Source organism: Aquila chrysaetos (genome assembly GCF_900496995.4).
Source record: "Aquila chrysaetos chrysaetos chromosome W unlocalized genomic scaffold, bAquChr1.4 W_unloc_2, whole genome shotgun sequence".
In the NCBI taxonomy this organism is placed as follows: Eukaryota; Metazoa; Chordata; class Aves; order Accipitriformes; family Accipitridae; genus Aquila; species Aquila chrysaetos.
In genome coordinates, this window is record NW_024470322.1 from 5,480,372 (window position 1) to 5,503,679 (window position 23,308).

The 23,308-nt window shown below is 42.4% G+C and overlaps 1 long non-coding RNA gene across 1 annotated transcript; it reads left to right on the top strand.

Moving 5' to 3' along the window:
* Positions 1 to 17,999: 17,999 nt before the first annotated feature.
* On the top strand, positions 18,000 to 18,349 carry LOC121232970. The gene is made up of 2 exons (XR_005931776.1): positions 18,000 to 18,097; positions 18,271 to 18,349. It is a non-coding gene; the product is annotated as an uncharacterized LOC121232970 (long non-coding RNA).
* Positions 18,350 to 23,308: the final 4,959 nt, after the last annotated feature.

Consider the following 23,308-nt stretch of genomic DNA (forward strand, 5'->3'; position numbering starts at 1 on the left):
TTCTGGTAAAGAAATCAAAATTTAATCACATATAAAAGAGTTTGGTTTGATTAAGAAGTAGAAAATTGTGAAGCATAGGTATGGGAATGTTAAGTTTGAAATGTAGTCATAGGAACTTAGGAACTTTAGAAAATGTACTATGTGTAACCATAAGAATTCAAGTATTGTCTAAAATCAGTTAACCACAGAAACTTTGACAAAGATTTGTTGATTTGTAGTGTCTTGTTTTAGGAAACTAAGGAAACCGTTATGGACACCAGTTTGCTGCTTGGAAACCCCTTACCCTTCCCACCTCGATCTAATTATCGAGGATTCCAATCAGTAGAGTTAAGTGAGATTAACCAATGATTGTTTTAACATAAGAATATTAATCAGATGGTGTGACCGAAGGACCAATTATTAGAAAGGTTAAATTTAAGAATAGACATAGTATGCATTTTTATGTAAACTAATATAGATGATGGTGAGAATCGTACTGCGCAGAATCACCTAAGAGAGGTCAAGAAGCGGACAAGTGAGGAAGACTATGGAAGACCACCAGAGGGCTTCTGAAGACCACCAGGGACCTTCACTGCGCCTGCGTGAAGAGACATTTACATATGCTAATGATTTATCGGAAAGTTAATGATTATGTATAACATTTTCTAGAAATCTAGTGAATATGTATAACAGGTGTGTATTTAACCTGCACAGTTAGACTAGACAGGTGCACACGATAGGTGGAGCGATCCCCCGTGTGCCCAGCGCTGCAATAAACAAAGTGCCTGCTTCTTAACTTCTCATTGCTGTTAAGGAGCTTTATTCCAGATTTCGGCAAGAGGTTTGGCGACCCAGATGGGACCTTGCGAGTGAGACTGGACGAGATCGAGTGTTGTTTGAACTCCGGCCGGCACCGAGGTATGCTCGGGGAGAACCATCACTCTTGACTCACAAAGCTCCTCGCAATGTTCCCTGGAAAAAAGGTAAGGCATTTCTTTGGAACTTGTTTGGATAGCCTGCCCCTAAGGCGCGGCGAAAGCTTCGCAGGGTTGGGGCTCAGAGGGTACCCGTTTGCATTGGAAGCCTAGGCGTCTGCCCGTAAGTCATAAGCGAAAGCTATTGCTGGGTTGGACATTTGTGTATTTGGGACAATTGCCATTTGCATTTGTTTTTGGTATTTGGTATTTGGTATTTAAATGTATATAAGTTTAATGGCATTAGCAAAATTGTTTAAGAATAAGAGTGTAGGAAATATGACGATGAAAAGATACCAAAAACATCACCGTTGGGATGTTTATTGGCACATTGGGGTGAACTGCAGGAAAAATGGTAAACAAACAGAACTTTGAGTTATAATACTATATTGCAATTAATGTTGTTTTGTAGGAGAGAGAGTAAATGGAATAAAGTGCCATAGGTAGATTTGTTCTTTTTAAGTGAAAGTATCTGACGGGGACCGGAGGGGAGGCTCCCAGCAGAACCTCTGGTTACAGCTAAACTGGGAGAACAGAAAACTGAATTTGAATTGACACTAGAGTCACCTTTTCAGTTTTAAACACCTTAGAGGGAGAGTTAAGTTTTGAAGAAATTGCTGGTGTTGGTGCAACAAGCGAACGAGAAACTAGGCCCTTCTTTTAAATTCTTAACAATGAAATTGGGAAAGCAGTGGGTCACTCAGCAGTTTTTGTATGTTCCAAATTCTCCTAAACTCCTGCTAGGGAGAGATCTATTTGAGAACTTAGAGGCAGAAATTAAATTTAAAAATGGAGAGATTAAAATTTTAATTCCAGAAACTAAACGTATCAAAGCAGTGGCTTTGTTGTTACAGGACGGTCACCGAAAGCAGAAGATTATACCAGTCAAAGTAAATAATGCTGTAATTCCAACCGTCTGGACTGGGAAGTTGCCGGTAAATCCAAAAAGCAGAACCTGTGAGAATTGATGTAAAGCCAGGATCGAATCCGGTGAGAATTAAACAATACCCCCTAAAACTGGAAAGTCGGAAAGGGTTAGTACCGAGAATACAAAAATTTCTAAAGTACCAACTGTTAATAGAATGTGAATCCAAATATAACACCCCGATCTTGCCTGTTAAAAAGGCTAATGAAAAAGATGACAGGCTAGTTCAAGACCTCAGAGCAATAAATCAAACAGTACAAGATATTCACCCGGTAGTAGCAAATCCTTATACTTTGTTAACAACCCTGACAGAGAAACAAGAATGGTTCACAGTGTTAGACTTAAAGGATGCCTTTTTCTGTATTCCCTTGGAACCCAATAGTCAAGGGCTTTTTGCTTTTGAATGGGAAAATCCTGAGACTGGGAGAAAACCACAATATACGTGGGCAGTCTTGCCTCAAGGCTTTAAGAACAGCCCTACCATTTTTGGAAATCAATTGGCAGGAGAATTAGAGCTTTGGAAGAAAGAAAATAATCAAGGAATCTTGTTGAAATATATGGATGATTTATTAATTGCAGCTGAGATGGAAGAACAATGCACAAAGTTAACTATTAGCCTTTTGAACTTTTTGGGAATCAGTGGATATTGAGTGTCAAAAGTAAAAGCCCAAATAACCCAGAGAGAAGTAACCTATTTGGGTTTTGAAATCCTGAAAGGACAGAGACAATTAGGAACTGAGAGAAAGGAGGCAATTTGTCGTCTCCCCAAACCCAAGACTCTAAAAGAATTGCGAGCATTTCTGGGAATGGTTGGGTGGTGTCGCCTGTGGATTGCAAATTATGGCTTGCTGGTCCGACCTTTATACGAGCAGCTCAAAACCTCAAACAATGGATTTATAGATTGGACTGATGCCGAGAAAGCTACTTTCAAAGAATTGAAACGGGCTGTAATAGGGGCGCCAGCCCTAGACCTGCCAGATCTCACAAAGGTATTTGAACCTTTTACTCATGAAAGAAGAGGTATAGCTCTGGGTGTCCTGGCCCAATATCTGGGACCAAGTCGGCGAGCTGTGGCCTACTTCTCAAAGCAATTAGACAATGTGAGTCTGGGATGGCCTGGTTGTCTGAGAGCCGTCACTGCAACTGTGCTACTGATCCAGGAAGCTCGCAAGTTCACCTGAGGACAAAGGATTACTGTGTATGTTCCCGATATGATAACTATTGTGCTAAAACAGAAAGGGGGGGCATTGGTTATCCCCTAGTAGAATGCTGAAATACCAGGTGGTGTTGCTGGAGCAAGAAGATGTTTACTTAAAAACTACTACCATTGTTAACCCTGCTGTGTTTTTAACAACTGATCAAGTTGAAGGAGAACTGGAACATGACTGCCTGCAGACAATTGAAGAAGTCTCCTCCAGCCGACTGGATCTCCGAGATGCACCACTGGAAGAAACAGATTGGGAACTATATACCGATGGAAGCAGTTTCATCCATGAAGGAAAACATTTATCAGGATATGCAGTTACCACTACTAAGGAGGTAATTGAATAACAAGCTTTGCCTTCGAATGTATCTGCCCAAAAGGCTGAATTGATAGCTCTTGCTCGAGCACTGGAACTAAGTCAAGAAAAACAAGTCAACATTTGGACAGACTCAAAGTGCTTTTGGAGTAGTACATGCACATGGAGCGATATGGAAAGAAAGAGGACTGTTATCTGCACAAGGAACCACCATTCAGCATGCAGAACAAATACTGAAATTGTTAGAAGCCATTCAAAAGCCAACAGCAGTTGCGATAATGCACTGTAAAGCACATCAGTCAGGTAGGACTGTCCCTGAAACAGGTAACCAATTGGCTGATAGAGCTGCTAAAGAGGCTGCAGAAAAAGGCATCCTAGCACTAGTTCCAGAGAAAAGTGTAAATTTGCCTAAAGATGCTCCAAATTATAATGAAAAGGATGAAGAATTAATTATTAAATTGCAGGCTAATAAAAATGAAACAGGATGGGCTGTAACACCAACAGGTCAAACAATAGTCCCACCCGCAATAATGAGAGAAATTGCCCGGGCTGAACATAACAAAGTACTTTGGGGAACAGAAAACCTTGTTAAACATTTACAAAAGTGTATTTTGAGTGGAGATATGACAAAGATTATTCGACCAATTACAATGGGAAGTGAAATTTGTATACGCAATAATCCCAAAACCAGTAATAAGATTACTTTTGGAATTACGAAGCAAGGAAATTCTCCAGGAAAATATTGGCAAATTGATTTTACAGAATTGCCTCGAAAAGAAGGATATCGATATATCCTAGTTCTAGTTGATACTTTCACTGGGTGGCCTGAGGCTTTCCCTTGTTGCACCAACAAAGCAAGAGAAGTAGTTAAAATCTTGCTCAAAGAAATAATACCAAGATTTGGGGTCCCCGTAGGAATGTCATCTGACAATGGCCCTCATTTTATAGCAAAGATTATGAGACAGTTGAGGAAAGTATTGTCTATAGATTGGGACTATCACACCCCATATAGACCACAAGCAAGTGGGAAAGTAGAAAGAATGAACTACACTCTCAAGCAACAGCTGAGTAAAATTTGTCAGGAAACCTCACTCACATGGGTTAAAGCATTACCCATGGCTCTATTAAGAATCAGAGTACAGCCAAAAGGGAAAGGAAATTTAAGTCCTTATGAAATGTTATATGGAAGACCATATCAAGAGTCCTATGTTCTGAGTATCTTGAGTGCCTTTGGAGATATGTTTTTAAAAGGTGTTATGATTTATTTAGGAAACTCTTTACAAGAACTTCGTCAGTATGTCTCCACAGCTGGACCCTTAGAACTGGACATAGCAGCGCATCCCTTCCAACCAGGAGATTGAATATATATAAAATCACTGAGAAGTGGAAAGGACCGTATCAAGTAATTTATCAACACTTATAGCAGTAAAGGTTTGGGGAAAAGAACCTTGGCTTCATTATTCAAGAATAAAGCAAGCACCAACAGGGAACTGGAAGTCTAAAGAAACCAGTCCTTTGAAATTGAAAATCTATAAATAAGTTCCATGCTATGCACTTGGGAGAACAATTGTGTAAAGCTCATATTATTGGGGTTGCTATTAGGAATATTGTCAAGGGCATTAATCTTTTTGTGTGTTATAGGGTTTAAGTATTTTTTTTAAGTTGTTCTAAACATAAGATAAACAAAATGAAACAATTATTGTTAGAGCTACTAATCTTGATATTAACTGTCTCTGTAATTATGATTAAAAAAATAATCTAGTTTTAAAATTGATTCAAGGTTTTGCGAAGGTACAAAATTTAACCTCAATAACAGCCTGCCTTCTGATTCCAAAGTCAGCTGAAAATCCAATTCCATGGAGAATATTGACATTGAATTTAACCAAAATTTGAGAAACGATGTGGGACAAGGAGAATCAGTTTAGCAAATTAAATTGGATGGATTTAAAAGGCAATTTTTTTTTTTAAATTTGAAAGGAGGAATTATAGCATTTTGAATTATAACATTATCAAACCATCCACCTCATGGGCAAAAGAATTAATTCATCGCCCTTCAGGAGAAACTTGTACAAACACCCCTTGGGGCTGCCAATTGCCAAAACCATGGAGACAAGTGCAGAGTGGAACTTGGGATCATATTCAAAATATAGAATGGTGTTTGGAATTTACTGGAGTTACAGGGCCCTTATTAGATCCACCCAGAGCCAGAACTATCTATGGGAATTTAGATTGGACTAGACAGAGAAAATCACACATCCTTAATAGAACTGTATGAAAGTTTATACTTTTAACTCCTCTGACCCAGAAATTCAAAGACTTTATCCAGTAGCTAAAGCTCTAAGATGGGGATGTATTTGTAGAAATTATAATAATATTTTAAATGATATTTGGTCCCTTTTTAATAATGGAAGGAGAATTTGGCCTGGAATTGACTGTATTAAAGACAGGTGGAAAGTTTAGGGTTAACTGCTTGGGTGAGTAGTGATGGTACCTGGTCCACTCACCTTCCCATGAAGGACAAGAATAAACAATGGACTTTAGGCTTACTAACTTTATGCCCTCTCTGGAAGAAATCCCCTTTACAGCCTCGATGGTGGAATCAGGTAAAATGAGAAGATGATTCCTGGCAATCACCAAGTACTGGAACCAAAATAGGATGGGTATTGGAATCTGTATTCTTACCACAGTTAACAACTCTTCAAAATAAAATTACTCTCCACAGACTTTCACTCCAAGTAGAAACATTAGCTAATGCTACTCAAACTGGGCTAAATGAACTCAACGCACAAGTATAGGCTACTGTATTGGGTTTGTGTGGCAAGGTTTTGGTAGCGGGGGGGGTTACAGGGGTGGCTTCTGTAAGAAGTTGCTGGAAGCTTCCCCTGTGTTCGAGAGAGAGCCAATACCAGCCGGCTCTAAGACGGACCTGCCGCCGGCCAAGGCCGAGCCAATCAGTGATAGTGGTAACGCCTCTGGGATAACATTTTTAAGAAGGAAAAAGTTGGGACAGGCGGTATTTCGGCAGCCGGAGAGAGGAGTGAGAACATGTAAGAGAAACAACCCTGCGGACACCAAGGTCAGTGAAGAAGGAGGGGGAGGAGATGCTCCAGGCACCAGAGCAGAGATTCCCCTGCAGCCCGTGGTGAAGACCATGGTGAGGCAGGCTGTCCCCCTGCAGCCCAGGGAGGTCCACGGTGGAGCAGATCTCCACCTGCAGCCTGTGGAGGACCCCACGCCGGAGCAGGTGGGTTCCTGAAGGAGGCTGTGACCCCGTGGGAACCCCGCGCTGGAGCAGGCTCCTGGCAGGACCTGCGGACCTGTGGAGAGAGGAGCCCACGGAGCAGGTTTTCTGGCAGGACTTGTGACCCCGTGGGAGACCCACGCTGGAGCAGTGTGCTCCTGAAGGACTGCACACCGTGGAAAGGACCCATGCTGGAGCAGTTCGTGAAGAACTGCAGCCCGTGGGAAGGACCCACGTTGGAGAAGTTCGTGGAGGACTGTCTCCCGTGGGTGGGACCCCACGCTGGAGCAGGGAAGAGTGTGATGAGTCCTCCCTCTGAGGAGGATGAAGCGGCAGAAAACAACGTGTGATGAACTGACCGTAAACCCCATTCCCCATCCCCTGTGCCGCTGGGGGGGTTGGTAGAGAAGCCGGGAGTGAAGTTGTGCCCGGGAAGAAGGGAGGGGTGGAGGGAAGGTGTTCTGAGATTTGGTTTTATTTCTCATTACCCTACTCTGGTTGATTTGTAATAAATTGAATTAATTTTCCCCAAGTTGAGTCTGTTTTGCCCGTGACGGTAAGTGGTGAGTGATCTCTCTCCTGTCCTTATGTCGACCCACAAGCTCTTTGTTATATTTTCTCTCCCCTGTCCAGCTGAGGAGGGGGAGTGATAGAACGGCTTTGGTGGGCACCTGGCAACCAGCCAGGGTCAACCCATCACAGCTACTAGTAAAATGGCATTGCAAAATCAGTTACCTTTAGACTTACTACTACTAAAAGAACATGGGGTATGTGGATACATTGGACTTTCAAATGATTTCTGTTGTATCCACATACAAAATGTGACAGATGATTTAAACCATCAGATAGACAGAAGAAGACATGTAGCTCAAAGCAGTAGGGAATTGAGATCAAACATAGAAAGTTTTTGGCTAAACAAAATATTTCAAAACTTTGGATTTTCTCTGACTGGATGGTTAGCTGGGCTTTTACAAAATGTAATTGTGATTGTTATCATCATTGTTATAATCTGTGTCGCCTTTAGCTGTCTTAAACAAGCTGTGACACGATCTGTATTCAGGTGAGACTACTAAAAGAATTAGTAGCCTCAAATAGAAAGGGGGGAACTGATAGCATATGTCCATACATTTCATGTGATTTGTTCAAACTTTTATGGTTTTAATATTTTGTACCTTCTATGAAAACTGGTTTGCTGCTAGGTGACTGTGCAAGTGAGATTTGATAAATGATCATATATTAACATTATGGTTGAAACAATGGACAAAGGGTAACCGGGGAGATAATTACCAAGTCTAGTCAAGTGATTAACTAGTAATTATTCATAAGTTTTGCAGTTCTTTGCTCTTATGACTAGATGTTCCTGTACCCTAGATGAGAACAATGTTGAAACTGACCACATGTGACTGAAACTGCATTAAGCTTCAAGATCAAAGAACAAGGACAAGAATAAAGACTTCAAGGACAGCCAGCAAGAACTTCAAATGGGTCGGTGGTCGCAAAAGCAGCCCTTCAACTCAAATGGCTCCTTCATTGCGCATGATCGGATGTAGGCAGTACTAAGATAATCAGTTGCAATTATTTTTATGTATATGTATACTAATCTGATTAATATGCAATTAGTTATTCTATATAACCTGTTTGTGCTAAAGCTGTGGTATGCACGCTAGGTGGAATTATCCCCCGTGCATCCAGAGCTGCAATAAAGAATGCCTGCTTTCTAAAACTCCAAAACGAGTCATAGAGAGTTTCTTCAACCAGCTTTTCGGTATCATTTTGGCACCCCAGATGGGACAAGGCTTCTGAGACTCGACGGACGTGGGATCGCAGGACCTCCAGCCGGCACCGAGATTTCTCAGGGAGTCCCTTGATCCCTGTTCCCCAGGCTCACAAGCCAAGGCCGCTGGTAAGATTTTATTTAAAGGCATTCTTTTGATTAACCTGGTTCTGGTATTCTGGTATGGTACTCTTACCTGTAAGCCTGACTAAGAGAGGTCAGCAAGGAAGAGATATAAAAGGATCCTTATAAGTCTGCTATTCTGGTAGAAGTAATTCTCTGGTAAAGGGTATTCATCTCACTGGTTGAAGGCGAAAATACTCATTGGGTTTGGTCTCGGTACTTTGATTAAGGCTTTGGGATTTGACTATTGATTTTGGATATGACCTTTTGATTTCTGATTGATTTTGTTTGGTATTTTGACTTTTACATAAGAATATTGATAAGGTGATATAATCAAAGGACCAATCATTATAAAGGTTAAGTTTAAGAACGAGCATAGTATGCATTTTTATGTAAAGAGCTTATGTAACAATGACCTGACAGAAAAAGTCTATAAAAACTGATGGATTTTGATACTAAGTTGGACACGCCTTTGGAGGAGTGATCCCCCGTGTTCCCAGCGCTGCAATAAACGAAGTGCCTGCTTCTTAACTTCTCATTGCTGTTAAGGAGTTTTATTCCAGATTTTGGTAACAATGCTCAGTATATAAAGCTGGGGGAAGAAGAAGGAAGGGGGGACTTTTGGAGTGATGGCATTTGTCTTCCCAAGTAACCATTACGCATGATTGAGCCCTGCTTTCCTGGAGATGGCTGAACACCTGCCTGCTGATGGGAAGTACTGAATGAATTCCTTGTTTTTCTTTGCTTGTGTGCGTGGCTTTTGCTTTACCTATTAAACTGTCTTTATCTCAGCCCACAAGTTTTCCCACTTTTACCCTTCTGATTCTCTCCCCCATCCCACTGTGAGGGAGGTGAGTGAGCGGCTGCGTGGTGCTTAGTTGCTGGCTGGGGTTAAACCATGACACCTAGCAATTAAAAAGAAATAATTATGGAAGTGTCTTCTCGCAAAAGAAAGTTACATATTAAATTCTGATTTATTTTACTGCCCAATTGGAAAAGAGTTTCTTTTTGTTTCTTTAAGAGCTATGCTATTGATTTCTTTATAGATATAATTCTTCAAGACTGACTTACTGTGTTTGTCACTGTGCTATATTCCTTCTGAAAAATTAAAGAAGTGACATATAAATTAGAAAAAAATAATTTGTTATGAACCAGAAACTGTGTTTAGGTGCAATAAGTGAATTTAATATTTGTTTTGTTCAATCCTTCAGTATGCTGAATTTTAGAACTGATGGATAGTTCAGCACAACTAGCAATTTCCCAGAACAGAATCCATGAATGAATGATTATTGACATGCACACTGTAATGTTGCCTTGATGTTCATACAGTGTTTTGGAAATTTGTGCCATGGTAAAACATGTTACATCACCTATGTAAGGGGGTCGAAGAAAACAGAAATGGAACTCATGGAGTAGCATGCTCTTGGGTGTTCATATGGGTAGTGGATTTTTAAGGGCTCAGTCTTACATATTCTCACTCCTGTGAGTGAGTTTTACAAATGCAAGTTGTTCTTTTAGTTGCAATTCTATCAATAAGGACTGCCTGTGGCAGTCAGATTAGAAATTGGCAGAGTAAGTGAAGAGATTACACGATCACAGTGGACCAAGAGGAGCATCAGTTCTCTGTGCATTTCATCCATCAGCCTCTACAGTGAAGTTGCAAGAAGGAAGGAGAGGTTACAAAGGAAGGATGGCCACCAAAACCTGTCTGTTTGGAGTTTCAATAAATGTTTCTAAAGCAGGCAGGCAATATAAGGTGAAATGATACAGATCAAGTAGAATAATGCAACAGTAAGAGAAGGTGAAGACAGACCCAGTAATGTTTGTTGACTCATGTTTGTTAACCTGAAGCTGCATTCATTTTGCAGATGGGGAACCTCAAGTAATACAGATTCTACTTGATGTCCATTAACCTTTAATGCATTAGAGACTACCTGTTTTGGGAGCCATATTTGAATGGACTAGAGCAAGATATTCTGAGCTGCTGATCACTTCTTCTATCTCCCATTTGTTTCAAGCTTGTCTAAATGAAGAATTTTGAAAATGGATGCCTTGGTGACTTGGCAGCATCACCCAGGAAGTCTTTGGGAGAGCTCCCAACCTCACTTAAATCTATTGGCTTGATACCAAAAAGCTGGTTGAAGAAACTCTCTATGACTCGTTTTGGAGTTTTAGAAAGCAGGCATTCTTTATTGCAGCTCTGGATGCACGGGGGATAATTCCACCTAGCGTGCATACCACAGCTTTAGCACAAACAGGTTATATAGAATAACTAATTGCATATTAATCAGATTAGTATACATATACATAAAAATAATTGCAACTGATTATCTTAGTACTGCCTACATCCGATCATGCGCAATGAAGGAGCCATTTGAGTTGAAGGGCTGCTTTTGCGACCACCGACCCATTTGAAGTTCTTGCTGGCTGTCCTTGAAGTCTTTATTCTTGTCCTTGTTCTTTGATCTTGAAGCTTAATGCAGTTTCAATCACATGTGGTCAGTTTCAACATTGTTCTCATCTAGGGTACAGGAACATCTAGTCATAAGAGCAAAGAACTGCAAAACTTATGAATAATTGCTAGTTAATCACTTGACTAGACTTGGTAATTATCTCCCCGGTTACCCTTTGTCCATTGTTTCAACCATAATGTTAATATATGATCATTTATCAAATCTCACTTGCACAGTCACCTAGCAGCAAACCAGTTTTCATAGAAGGTACAAAATATTAAAACCATAAAAGTTTGAACAAACCACATGAAATGTATGGACATATGCTATCAGGTTCCAAGACCTGCACTTCATAACGACAAAATTGAGGACTTCTCATTCTTATCTGTCATCAGTGTTCAGCCATTGTCTTTTCTTGTTCCAGTGTTGTCCATTATTTAACAATCACCTTGCAGATGTGATTTGTGTTTACATTTTTGATCTTCCCTTTCATTGCTGAGAGCAGTAAGAGCCATAACACTTGCATGCCATTTGTCCTTCAATGAAGGCAGTTGATGTACATTCTTCCCCCACATAAAGAGCAGTTTAATGAGATTTGAGTGCTGACCTCTTCCTCTAACCTCCTTTTCATTCACTGCATGTTGACATGTGTAAAGCTTAGAGCCAAATATTTAATGTTGTTTCCATGATTCCATACCCAAATTTTCACTCACAAGTATCTTTATGCATACAGCAGGCTTACTAAATGTTATTTGATTTCCAAAGTTCATCACTGAAACTGAATATGCAGACATAGATGCACAGTTGTGTACAGGTCCTATGCCTCACCTTCTAGAAATTATCTTTGATTTTGCATATTTTGAAGTATCTTTAAAAATATTTCAATAGTTAAGATTAATTTGTTCACCAAGTGGTTAAACATGACTTTAAAAAAAATACTACATGTTCGGATTTTTCTTCACATGTTGGACCATACCTGTGCTGTTATTTCTCATATTTGCAAGATAAAATTCCAGAGGAATACCAGAGTCTTTTAAACTCCATGAAACTGATTTTTAGACCTGGCTTGCATTAAAGTAATGGATATAAAAGGGTTACAGCAGACTACATCTATAAAAATTCTACACTAAATCAAACTATGCTGGAATGTAACAGTTGCTGCCTTTGTGAGTGTCAATGGTATTTGCTGATGCAGCTCAGTGCGGTTAAACCACCACAAGGGAGACATTTCAAGAGCTCAGTGTTCAAGCATCTCTTGGATGAAATTCATAAAAGAGCAGACAAGAACTGAGTAATAAATCCTGGAGACATATATGCTGGTGCCATGAAATCCTATCCACAGTTACAACTAAACTATCACAGAGGAAGTCTGCTAATATTTTTCTTTTTAATAAAAACCCTAATCAATAAAGCAACAAAGTAAGAGATGATAGAAATTTTTATATAACAATGATGTTTTATTTCCAGTTATTAATATTTCATAATGGTGAAATATATGACTGCCTTTCTCCCCATAAAAGCTGAAACATAAAAAATATGCCAATAAAGGCCAGGCCCTTAGAGTTTTTATGTACAAAGAGGCAAGCCTGAAAGATTCTGCATATATCCACTAAGGTACTGGCATTCTTAAATTCCATAGGAGTATCTAAGAGCTGGTTGTATATACTTGAACATCTGAAGGCAGCTTATGGCACTGCAGATTGAAGGCTCCTAACTCATTAAACTCTACAGAAGACTTCCAAGCATAAATAACTAGAACATTGCAGCCTGCTTTTTGCAAGGCCATGAGTCAGTTAGGACATGCTTTTCAGGGCTGGGCATAATAATGGACAAATAATTCAGAATTTTGTTACTATGCTGCCATCATGACTACTGTTACCAGTCTATTACAGAAGTAAATCCATTCTGAAGCACCTGTGATGCTCTCGGTCTCTCCCAGGACTTCCGAGGTTGCTCTGACAACTGTCGTCTTTGACAGAATATTTCCTAATGATCACATCTGAGGACATGAAAGTTATTTTGCCAAAAACAGGTAGCATGCAAATTAAAACAAATAACAGAGATAATCTTCAATGGCAGATATGTAAACGTTAATTAGATTGCATTACAAATAATGAAATCCTAAATCACACATAGGTAAGTTAGAAATAGCAAGTACTTATTAGGTATGCACGGAAGAGCTTTCAAATCATCTCCATCATGATCCATTAATGTGTTTCTGTATTAACCTTGCTAACCTACAGATTCTGGGTGGCCATTATTTGGGCAGGAGAAATATGGTTCCCTTCACATAGAGTATTTAATGATTAAGAACAGATAGATATTATTTTTATATACTTTGCATCTCATTCCACTTTCTTTGCTTTTCTGACTGGTTCCACTGATTTCATGCTTGTTTTAATGTGAATTTGACTGAACTAAATTTGACCCTTCATTTCTAAGTCAACATTTTAATTTAGTTCCTATAGTGGGCTATGGTCCCACAGCGTGCATTCAGAGCAACACTGGCCATCTGTGTGCTTACATTTTCCTGTACATATGCTTTTAAAAGAAGTGATACTAGCAATACCATCGTAATGTGCAGCATGTTCCTGGTGAAAAGTGCAAGCAAATTTGAAACTTAAATTTGAATGTGTGTTTTGATTTATTTTCCAGTCCCCCAGTCAAAGGGTAGCTTCTGTTGTGTGATAGATACAGGAAGGATTTCAATGTCTGTGCGTATAGATTTTAAGATATCTGCATGTTTGTGGCAGTACACCCCCCCCCCCCCCACAACAGGAAACGAAACTTCTCCAGGCAGGGAGGAGAGGAAAAAAACCCCAAACCCTAGAGGCCGCAGGTTGAAAACTGAGCTGACCAATCGAGATGCGCCAGGTACATTGAAGTGACCTTTTGGCCAATAGGGATTAAAATGACCACAGATCAGATTCGACAAGGGTATAAATGGGGTCCCACTGGAGGACATGTTGGAATCAGTCCTTCTCGGAGCAGTGGGTCTGCAGTCGGGGACTCCCCCTTGGGTCGGGACGCTGCCCTAGGTAACTTCTCGAGGTTGAGAGCCCTCATCTTTTAGGTGAGTGATATGCGCATTTTGAGTCATCATTTTAGATCTTAAGAATTCTTAAGTAAGTCGGCTGTGTAGTACTAATTCCCCTTACATCACTGAACCTATGGTTTACAAATGTTACTGGAGTTCTAACTTTTTACTGAAGAAGAAATCTGACTTTTAACAGCTGTTGGATTTGATTGTGCGTGCCTCTGTAACATTTTAAATTGGTGTAGTCGGCAGGATGGTGTTAATAGAGGAATTATTACGGAAGCATGGCTATAGCCCTTTCCCCCCAGAGATAGAATGGGCAAGGGAGCGGATGTGTCTATTGGAATGAAAGATTGAAATTATGCTAGCACAAGCAAAAAAGCCCCCCAGTATTACCCAAATCCAACAGTTAATCACGGGTACGGACCCTAAGGATTGGGATGGGGACATCTGGGGAGACTGATGAAAACAGCTCTGAAGAGGTACAGGAATTGGAGGAAAGGGACGTGCGACCCCTTATTAAAACAGAAAGGCACACAGGTCCGCATGGTGGAAGCCCCAGAACCACTATTTGCCCAACCCCTTGGTCGGGACCCGAACTCAACAAGTTACAAGCTAAGTTTTCGCGCAAGCCGGGCGAAACTGAAACTGAGTATTTGTGGAGAGTTTCTTTAATGGGGGGGGGGGGGGGGGGGGATCGGATACTGTTGAGTGATGATGAAGCAAGAGGCTACTGGGGACCGGGAGTGTTTCTGAGTGATGGACCGGCAGGTGACAGGTCGATAACATCCCAATTAGCTTACTGAGCTGGGGGTGTGGACCCCAAGGAGAGAGAACCTGTTACTATCTGGGTAAAGGGACTGTCAGAGTTAATGGAGGGAGTGCAAAAAAACCACCTGTGTTCAGGCCATGTATGATAGAGGGCAGCAAGGGATACCGATGACTGCACCGGTGGATCCCCGCCACCTCAGACCCCTTATTAGAGGTCTGCCGGATGCTTTAAAGATACACGTCCAGTCCCTCAGAGAAAGAATCCAGGGGGCCATTGAGCGCAACCAGCAGAACTCCCAGAGATCGCCCGCGCATGTGATGACTTGGGCGGAAGTAGAGCACAGCATAGTAGTTCACTGGCGTGAGATGGGATGGACGGAGCCGGGCGGTGGCACGGGGGGCAGCAGGAAGGTCCGCCCAGCCGGTTGTAAACCCCGCCCCGAGCGGTCTCGAACTCGCGGGCCGTCGGGTCGGAACTACGATCCCGGAAGGAACGATCTCTGGCGGAAGGCACCGGCACTGGGGGCAGCCCGAGCCGTGCTGGACGGGCAGGCCGCTGGCGGCGTTTGGGAGTGGGATTGCTGGAGGGGAAAACTAGAGACCAAAGGGAAGCGCCAGCAACCCCGCCCCCTCGGGAGGAGAAACGGGACCCTTTCGCGGCACTGTGAGAGGAACTGGAAGGGCTAAAAAACTAGAAGGTGCGGTTTGGGGTTCAGGCCGCCCAGTCCGCATGGTGAATACCTGCCAATGGTCTGCGGATAAGGAGCCTTATATACACATTCCTGTGGGTCCAAGACGGATAAGTTTAGAATTCTTAATTGATACAGGAGCCCAAATTAGTGTTTTAAACGAACGACAAGCTAGTGAGCTGGGAAGGAAACCATCGAGAAAGGCTATAAACATTATAGGAGTAACAGGGGTGGCAGAAAAATGTCCCATAGCTCGAACCCAACTTTGGCTACCTGGGGAAAAGGGAATGACAGCTGTGGAGGTGGCTTTAAGCCCCTATGAGGGAAATATACTGGGATTTGATGTGCTGGCAGGCAGACAATGGTATCTACCCAATGGTAGGGTGTGGAGCTTTGGGGGCAGGGAGGCAGAGGCTATTCATGTGAGAACATTGCAGGTTGCTCCTGCACTACTGCAATCTAAGGTAACCCGTGTCCCTCAATACCCACTTCCAGCCGCGGCCAAATGGGGCATTTTGGAAGTAATTAATGATCTGGAGAAAAGAGAGATCATCAGTCGCACACATTCTCCTTACAATTCCCCTGTTTGGCCAGTCTGTAAATCAGATGGAAGGTGGTGACTAACAAGTGATTATAGAAGATTGAATAGTAATACCCCACCATTAACTGCTGCTGTTCCAAGTATCGCCTCAGTGATAAAAGCAATACAGGCTGCAGCCCACCCATGGATGGCTGCTTTAGACGTCAAAGATATGTTTTTTATGGTTCCCCTAAGGGAAGAGGACAAACCCCAGTTTGCCTTCACTTGGGAAGGGACCCAATACACTTTTAACTGACTTCCCCAGGGATACAAGCACTCCCCTGCTATTGCCCAAAATGCTTTAGCCAAGCTCCTTGATGCTGTGGAGGTACCACCAGGTGTCCACATATATGAATACATAGATGATATCCTAGTTGGTGGGGACAACAAGGAACAGGTAGGGCAAGTGGCTGAGGCCATCTGGAATCTGTTAGTCAAGAATGGGCTAGACATTCCATCTTCTAAATGCCAAGGTCCAGGACAAGAAGTCAAATTCCTAGGGGCATGGTGGATAGCTGGAGCAGTTGCGGTACCTGATGACACTCTATCAGCTATTGAAAAGGGACAGACTCCAAGTAATAAAACGGAATTACAACAGCTGTTAGGTACCTTGGGCTATTGGAGAAAACATATACCAGGGTTTTTGGTGATTGGCTGCCCTCTTTATGACTTGCCCCGAAAAAACAGAAAATGGGATTGGACTTTGCAACATACGGAAGCCCTTACCACTCTGAAAGATGAGCTTAAGGCTTATCAGATGAGACAAGGGGAGTCAAAAGAATCTCAGTAGACATAATAAAGGGGGATGAAAGATGATGTTTAGCGCTTACATTGTTGAAATTAGCTGACATAGAGACAGTCCTTGATAAGAAGAGCTGGTCCCAAGAACCAGCCAATGAGGCAGAGACAGTTCCTGATAAGAAGCAGGAGCAGGCCCCAAGAGCCAGCTAAGACTGGTCTTGCGGCTTGGGTGAATACCAAGAAACCACTGAGCCTGCGCAAGAAAAGAGGTTACTAGTGGTGACGAAGAGGAGTCATCTATCTTCATCTCTGCGACCACCAGGCAACCACCATAAAGAGGCACTGCGCAAGCGCAGTTGAGAGGAGACTATGGAAATGACCTCTCGGAGCTAATTTTAATATGAAGCGGGGACAGGTCATGCATATGTATAGGCGTATTGTGAATATGTAACGCTTGACTGTATAAACTTGAAGCGAATTGCTGAGTCGGGCGCGCACGACTTTGGTGGGACTACCCCCGTGCTGCCCAGCGCTGAATAAACATACCTACTTTACAATCTCACTGATTGTGGAGTCTGTTTCCGCACGTCAGTTTGGCGAGCCAGGCAGGAGACTCTCTGCTCGGCTGCGGGACCGACTGCGGAGCGGACGCCCCTCGGCGCGCCCCGAGCACTTTCCTCGGAGGGGCCTCCGCTGCCAGCCGCTCACTGCGGGAGCAGACAACGACCTCCTGAAGCCACCGACCAAACGGTATGTGTCTCAGAGGGAGCCTGTAAATCGTATGGGCCGGGGCAGCTGGTAAATTGCGATGTCTGGCGTGCAGCAGAGTTCCCGTATGGGAGGAGGGTACCCTGTATGGTAACAAGGGGGATTTGCTGACCAATAGAGCGGCCGCTAGTGATCTTGGGGGTAGATCGAGCAAATCTGGGGTGACCGCTGCATCCCAGTATCGGGAGCCAGGATGGACCTGTCGATGACTGGTATATAAGAGGCAGGAGAAGGGTAAGCGCGCCCCCTCGCAATTGCGCTTGGTTTATTTTTGCAGCTGCTGAAAGGTTGTCAACTGGAGCGATGATTGTATGATGTGAATGTTTGGAAGTTTATGATTTTGTGTGGGTGTGTGGAAATGATATGTTGAAATTTATAGGTGTATGTATGTTTGTTAATGTGTGAATGTCTTTACGTCTTAATAGGGGTGATTCCCTGTTTTGTATGTGGGCTTGCAACTGGACTATATAATAATTAGCATCCGGCTTGGGTTTTGTTGAAGTGTAAATCTTGTGGGAGGAGGTGGTCCTGTACATCTAGCAGACGGAAACCAGACTGCCTTGAGTTTTTTCCCCAAATTCCACACTTTTATGATTGGGAAAGAGCTCACCAAGAATACGAAATAGTGAGATTGGTGTGGAAGGGAAAATTTAATTCCAGAAATTTGGGACGTGTGGGAAGAAAACTGAGGGAAGAATATAAAGAAGTGTAAGAAATGATTTGCATGGAAGCTTATTAAAAGGAGAAGCCAAAATCAAACTTAAGAATCATTAGGAGGAGTATTAAAATGGGAAACAATCAGGAGTATTGAGGAAGAGTCCTTTGGGTTGTGTAATTGCCCACTGGAAAGATTTTGTTGGGACTGGAGGTACGGAAAATAAAAAGAACCTTAATAAGTATTGCAGTCAATGGTGGCCGTTGTATAAGTTAGAAGGTGATGCTAAGTGGCCACTTAATAGAGTATTATAATCTATTGACCCATTACAACTAATGCTGTTTTTAAGGAGAGAGGGAAAATGGGATGAGGTTTCGTATGCAGACATGTTTTTCACCCTCCAAAACCATCCGGAGTGGCAAAGGGACTGTGGAATGGTACCCCCACAGGACCCCATGGTGCTTGCACTTGAGCGAGAGAACAACAAGGAGCTTAGAGGTAAACTGAGGCGGTGTTGTTCAGCATGTAGTATTGGACAAAGATGTACAAAGACAAATAAAATTCATCAGGCACCAGAACAAGATCTAACTGATTTGTTTAAGCCTCCCCCTCGACCACAGGAACAGTGTCGCAGTAGAGACAGACACGACAAACATCAGATTGTGTCAAAATGGCTACTTTATTGTTCTAACAAGCTTTTTTATAACCTTCTTCAGAGTATGTGTTCATATATGATTGGTTTAGTTAGTAACTAACAATTCATGTTTGGGTAACAGTTTTGCTGCGGATTTGTCAAGACGGTTCTTCTTATCATTTTCTTGCTTGGGACTTTCCAGACTCTCAAGGATATACCACAAGCTGCTCAAGGTCAGGCTGCTCATGCACCGTCAGGCATTTGGCAGATTGGCTGCATTCCCCGACAATTCCCCCTTTTTGTATTTGTGCTAAAAATATTGCTCTGGCGGCCCTCTGCAGGGCCCTTTGCAGAAGGCTGAGAAAACAGGGCAACATTAGGAGCACAGTTATCACAATCAAGATCACTACCCCCACAGTCTTGAGCAGAGATATCAACAATCCAGACAATCCCCAACCCTTGAACATCTTTGTTAGCCAATCTGACTCATCGCTTTTTGTCAACTTCCTGACTTCCTTCTTTAATTGTTGAATACTACTGTAAATGGATTCTGAGTGATTGGATAGATTCATACAACACATCCCTTCAAACTCATCACAACCATGTCCTTGTGTTAAAAGCAAAAAATCAATTGCAGCTCTATTTTGTAGTGTAGCATGTCTAACGCTATCACCATCAGTTAGAAGGCCACTTAAAGCTAAAGAGGTAGCATTAGTTTGTTTGCTAAGCCAACATCTCAACTTATTTAAAGTTCTTAAGGCATTTGCAACGCCAACTCCTGGTGCCAATATGGAGGCTGCTATTATCTGGCCTCGATTCCAGAATTCAAGGTTATCTTGTCAGGAACTGCTAAACTGATGAACAGTCCTTTGGACTCGCTTATGTTTTCGAGTCATGCTCAGAATCGTTGACACATTTGGTGTTAATAACGTGAGGTGTCCGAGGCTACACGGGCCTCCATTCAATTTAGATGGAATGCCTCCCCAGGCACGATCTCCACAGATTAAAAACACACCAGGAGGTAGCGCAAGAGGAGCAACAGAGGATCGTGAAGCATTAGGTGTGGTGTAATTACACCACGCAGTTGCATTGTGATAGAGAATACTAGTTGTATTAACATTTTGGCCTCAGCGAGCAGTATTGTTATAAGAGTAATTAAAAAATACACAAGAATCCATCACTACAGATCCTAGTAATTCTAACTCTTGGGGTTCCTGGGTAACCTGCGGGAGGTGTGCATACACACCATCCCAGTTTTTTGTACAATTTTCTGGAGAACTACAGAGATTCGGGATCTGCAGTGGGTTCGGCCATGTGTCCACGGGTATTCCTACCAAGCATGTAGAAAATGGATTTTCAGGGCTTGCGGTGGCGAGACACATGTTGTTGCGATGTGTCATGTTTGCTAAAGTGACCCAAACATTTTGTTTAGGTTGTGAGACCACCCATCCTTCACCCTGAGGCAGGTTCCAATACAGGCCGAACACACCGAGCAGGAACCCAGCGAGGACCAGCATCTGTGGAAACACAAGCATAACCGCTTCCCCAGGTTAATAGTTCACATGGTCCACTCCACTGACCAGTAATTAAATCTTTAACATGTACTTTGATGCCTTTTTGTAAATTCTGTGTTGAAAAAAGAGAAGAGAAATGTTGAAAAAGAGGAGGTAGAGAAGAATTATCCCTATAATGGAGAAAGTTAAGAACATAAACTGCTTTATCTAAACATGCCTGTGGTGGTTCCCCAATCATTCTCCCTTTTTGTTATTGAAGCTGCCGCTTCAATGTGCCATGTGCACGCTCAACAATTGCTTGTCCTGTCGGGGAGTGGGGAATTCTTGTAACATGAGTAACACCCCACAAATTAAAAAATGTTCGCACTTTCTGTGAAACATATGCTGGGACATTGTCTGTTTTAATTTGGCGTGGCACCCTAAGCATAGAGAAAGCCTTCTGCAAATGTCGAATCACATCTTTTCCTGTTTCTGCATTATGTGCTGTTGCTACTAAGGCATGAGAATAAGTATCAATAGAAACATGAACATATTTCTGTCGGCCAAATTCATTTATATGAGTAACATCAGTTTGCCAAATCTGTAAAGCCTGCATACCTCTGGGATTAGTACCAAAATACACTGGAGTGTGAGTTCCTTGACAATCAGGGCAGGCAGCTATAATGGAGCGAGCTTCAGTATGGGACAAACCAAACTGCCGTCGTAAAGCTCGAAAACCTTGATGAAAAAATTGATGTGATAATACAGCTTGTTGCTTCAGGTTAGGAACAGTACTCAGAGCCGTAGCAGAAACAAGAGCATCCGCTCTGGCATTACCTTCCGTATAAAATCCTGGTAAAGTGGTATGACTCCGGATGTGCATGATAAAATAAGGTTCTGTCCGTAGTTGAATACCTTTTCAGAGTTCTAAAAGCACATCAAATAATAATTGATTGTCTGACATGGTCAAAACCACTTTGTCTAGGCGAGAAACTGTTAGCTACATACGCTGAGTCAGTTACAATATTTACAGGAGTAGAAAAAATAGAAAAAGCAACAGCCATTGCACGCAGCTCTACTACTTGTGGAGAACCATTTTGATATACTGCTTTGTTGTTCCAGTTGTTGTTCTCATACCATGCTACTGCTGCTTTACCTGTTTTTCCCGAGCCATCTGTAAAGACAGTGGGGCCTTTCACAGGTTCTGGCTGGTTTAGATTTTTCTGACCAAATGGTATTTCTCGAGCAAATTTCAGTAGCGGGTGTGACGGTAGATGATACAATATCTGCCCTTGAAAATCCGCCATGGCCGCTTGTAGCTCGTAATTGTTTGCCAGACACCATTCAAAATACCAATTTTGAACAGGTAAAACAATCGTAGCTGGATCACGTCCTGTTAGTTCTAAACATCGTTTTCTGGCTTTTATGATTACATCAGCAATAAGTTCAAACAATCCAGGAGCAGTTTTTCGTGGCCAGAATGACAAAAACATCCATTCTAAAATATGTAATGGGTCATCCCACTCAGAATTCCACTGCACCAAAGCACCAAACGGCACAGTTTTGTCAATTAGTACAAAGAATTGTACCAATTGAGACAGATCTATTCGAGAAACAAATTTCTTGTATATGCATTGTTCCACCATGTGAATTACATTTAATGCTTCCTTATTTAATATTCTGGGTTCTGTTGGATTAGTGGAATTTTTTAATAATTCCAATAAAGGTTGCAACTGTGAATTGGTCAGTCCAAGATAGGGCCTGATCCAGTTCAAGGATCCCATCAGTTTCTGTACATCATTGAGTGTCTTAACCTCAAGGTTGAGTTTCACAGGTTGGGGCACAACCTGCTTGCTTGTAACTGTCATTCCCAAATATTTCCAGGGTTCTTTTTTTTGTACCTTTTCAGGGGCAATAACTAATCCATATTGTTGTAACAAATTCCTGGCCAAATTCTCCATGTCATTCAACTGCTCCTTATTGTCTGATGCTAACAGAATGTCATCCATATAATGATAACAATAACTAGTAGGGAATTTTTCCCTTACAGGTGACAAAGCTTGTGCTACAAACCATTGACAAATTGTTGGCGAATTTTTCATGCCCTGCGGCAAAACTCTCCATTGATATCTTTTTGCCAGTTCTGCATGACTGATAGAAGGCACAGAAAATGCAAATTTTTCTTTGTCTTGGGAAGCTAATGGTATCGTAAAAAAACAGTCCTTAAGGTCCATGACAATGATTTCCCAATCTTGAGGGATCATGGCAGGTGAAGGCATGCCTGGTTGCAGAGCCCCCATCGTGGCCATGACAGCATTGACTTGCCGCAGGTCATGCAAAAATCGCCATTTTCCTGATTTCTTTTTTATCACAAACACTGGAGTATTCTATGGGCTCTGAGAGGGTTCAATGTGTCCAGCAGCTAGTTGTTCTGTCACCAATTCTTGCAGGGCCTTTAATTTTTCAATTGGTAGGGGCCACTGATCCACCCACCCAGGGTTATTTGTTAACCAAGTTAAAACAAGCGTGGGTTGTCTAACACCCTGCAGCACAGTGGCCCCTGTTAAAAATCCATGGTAATTCTCACCCCCCATTGCGACAAGCAATCCCCCCCCCCATAAATTGAGGGGAGCTGCCGTCACATATGGTTTAATGACTGCTTGTTGGCCCTCAGGATTGGTAATCAGAACTGCTGTGGCTGCCGTCCTTGCTCGTGCAGATTCTCCCAGCCCCACTACCCCTATACCCGCATCCTCTGTTGGCCAGGTGGATGGCCACAGATAATCAGCAATAACAGTCACATCGGCTCCGGTGTCCAGGAGCCCCGCAAGCCTTACTGTGGTCGGCGATCTTCCGTGATTCGACAGCGTGCACGTCATATGTGGTCGGGATGAGGAAACAGTCTGAGACCAGCAGACTTGAGGGGGTCTCGTAGAGCCGAAGCCTCCATC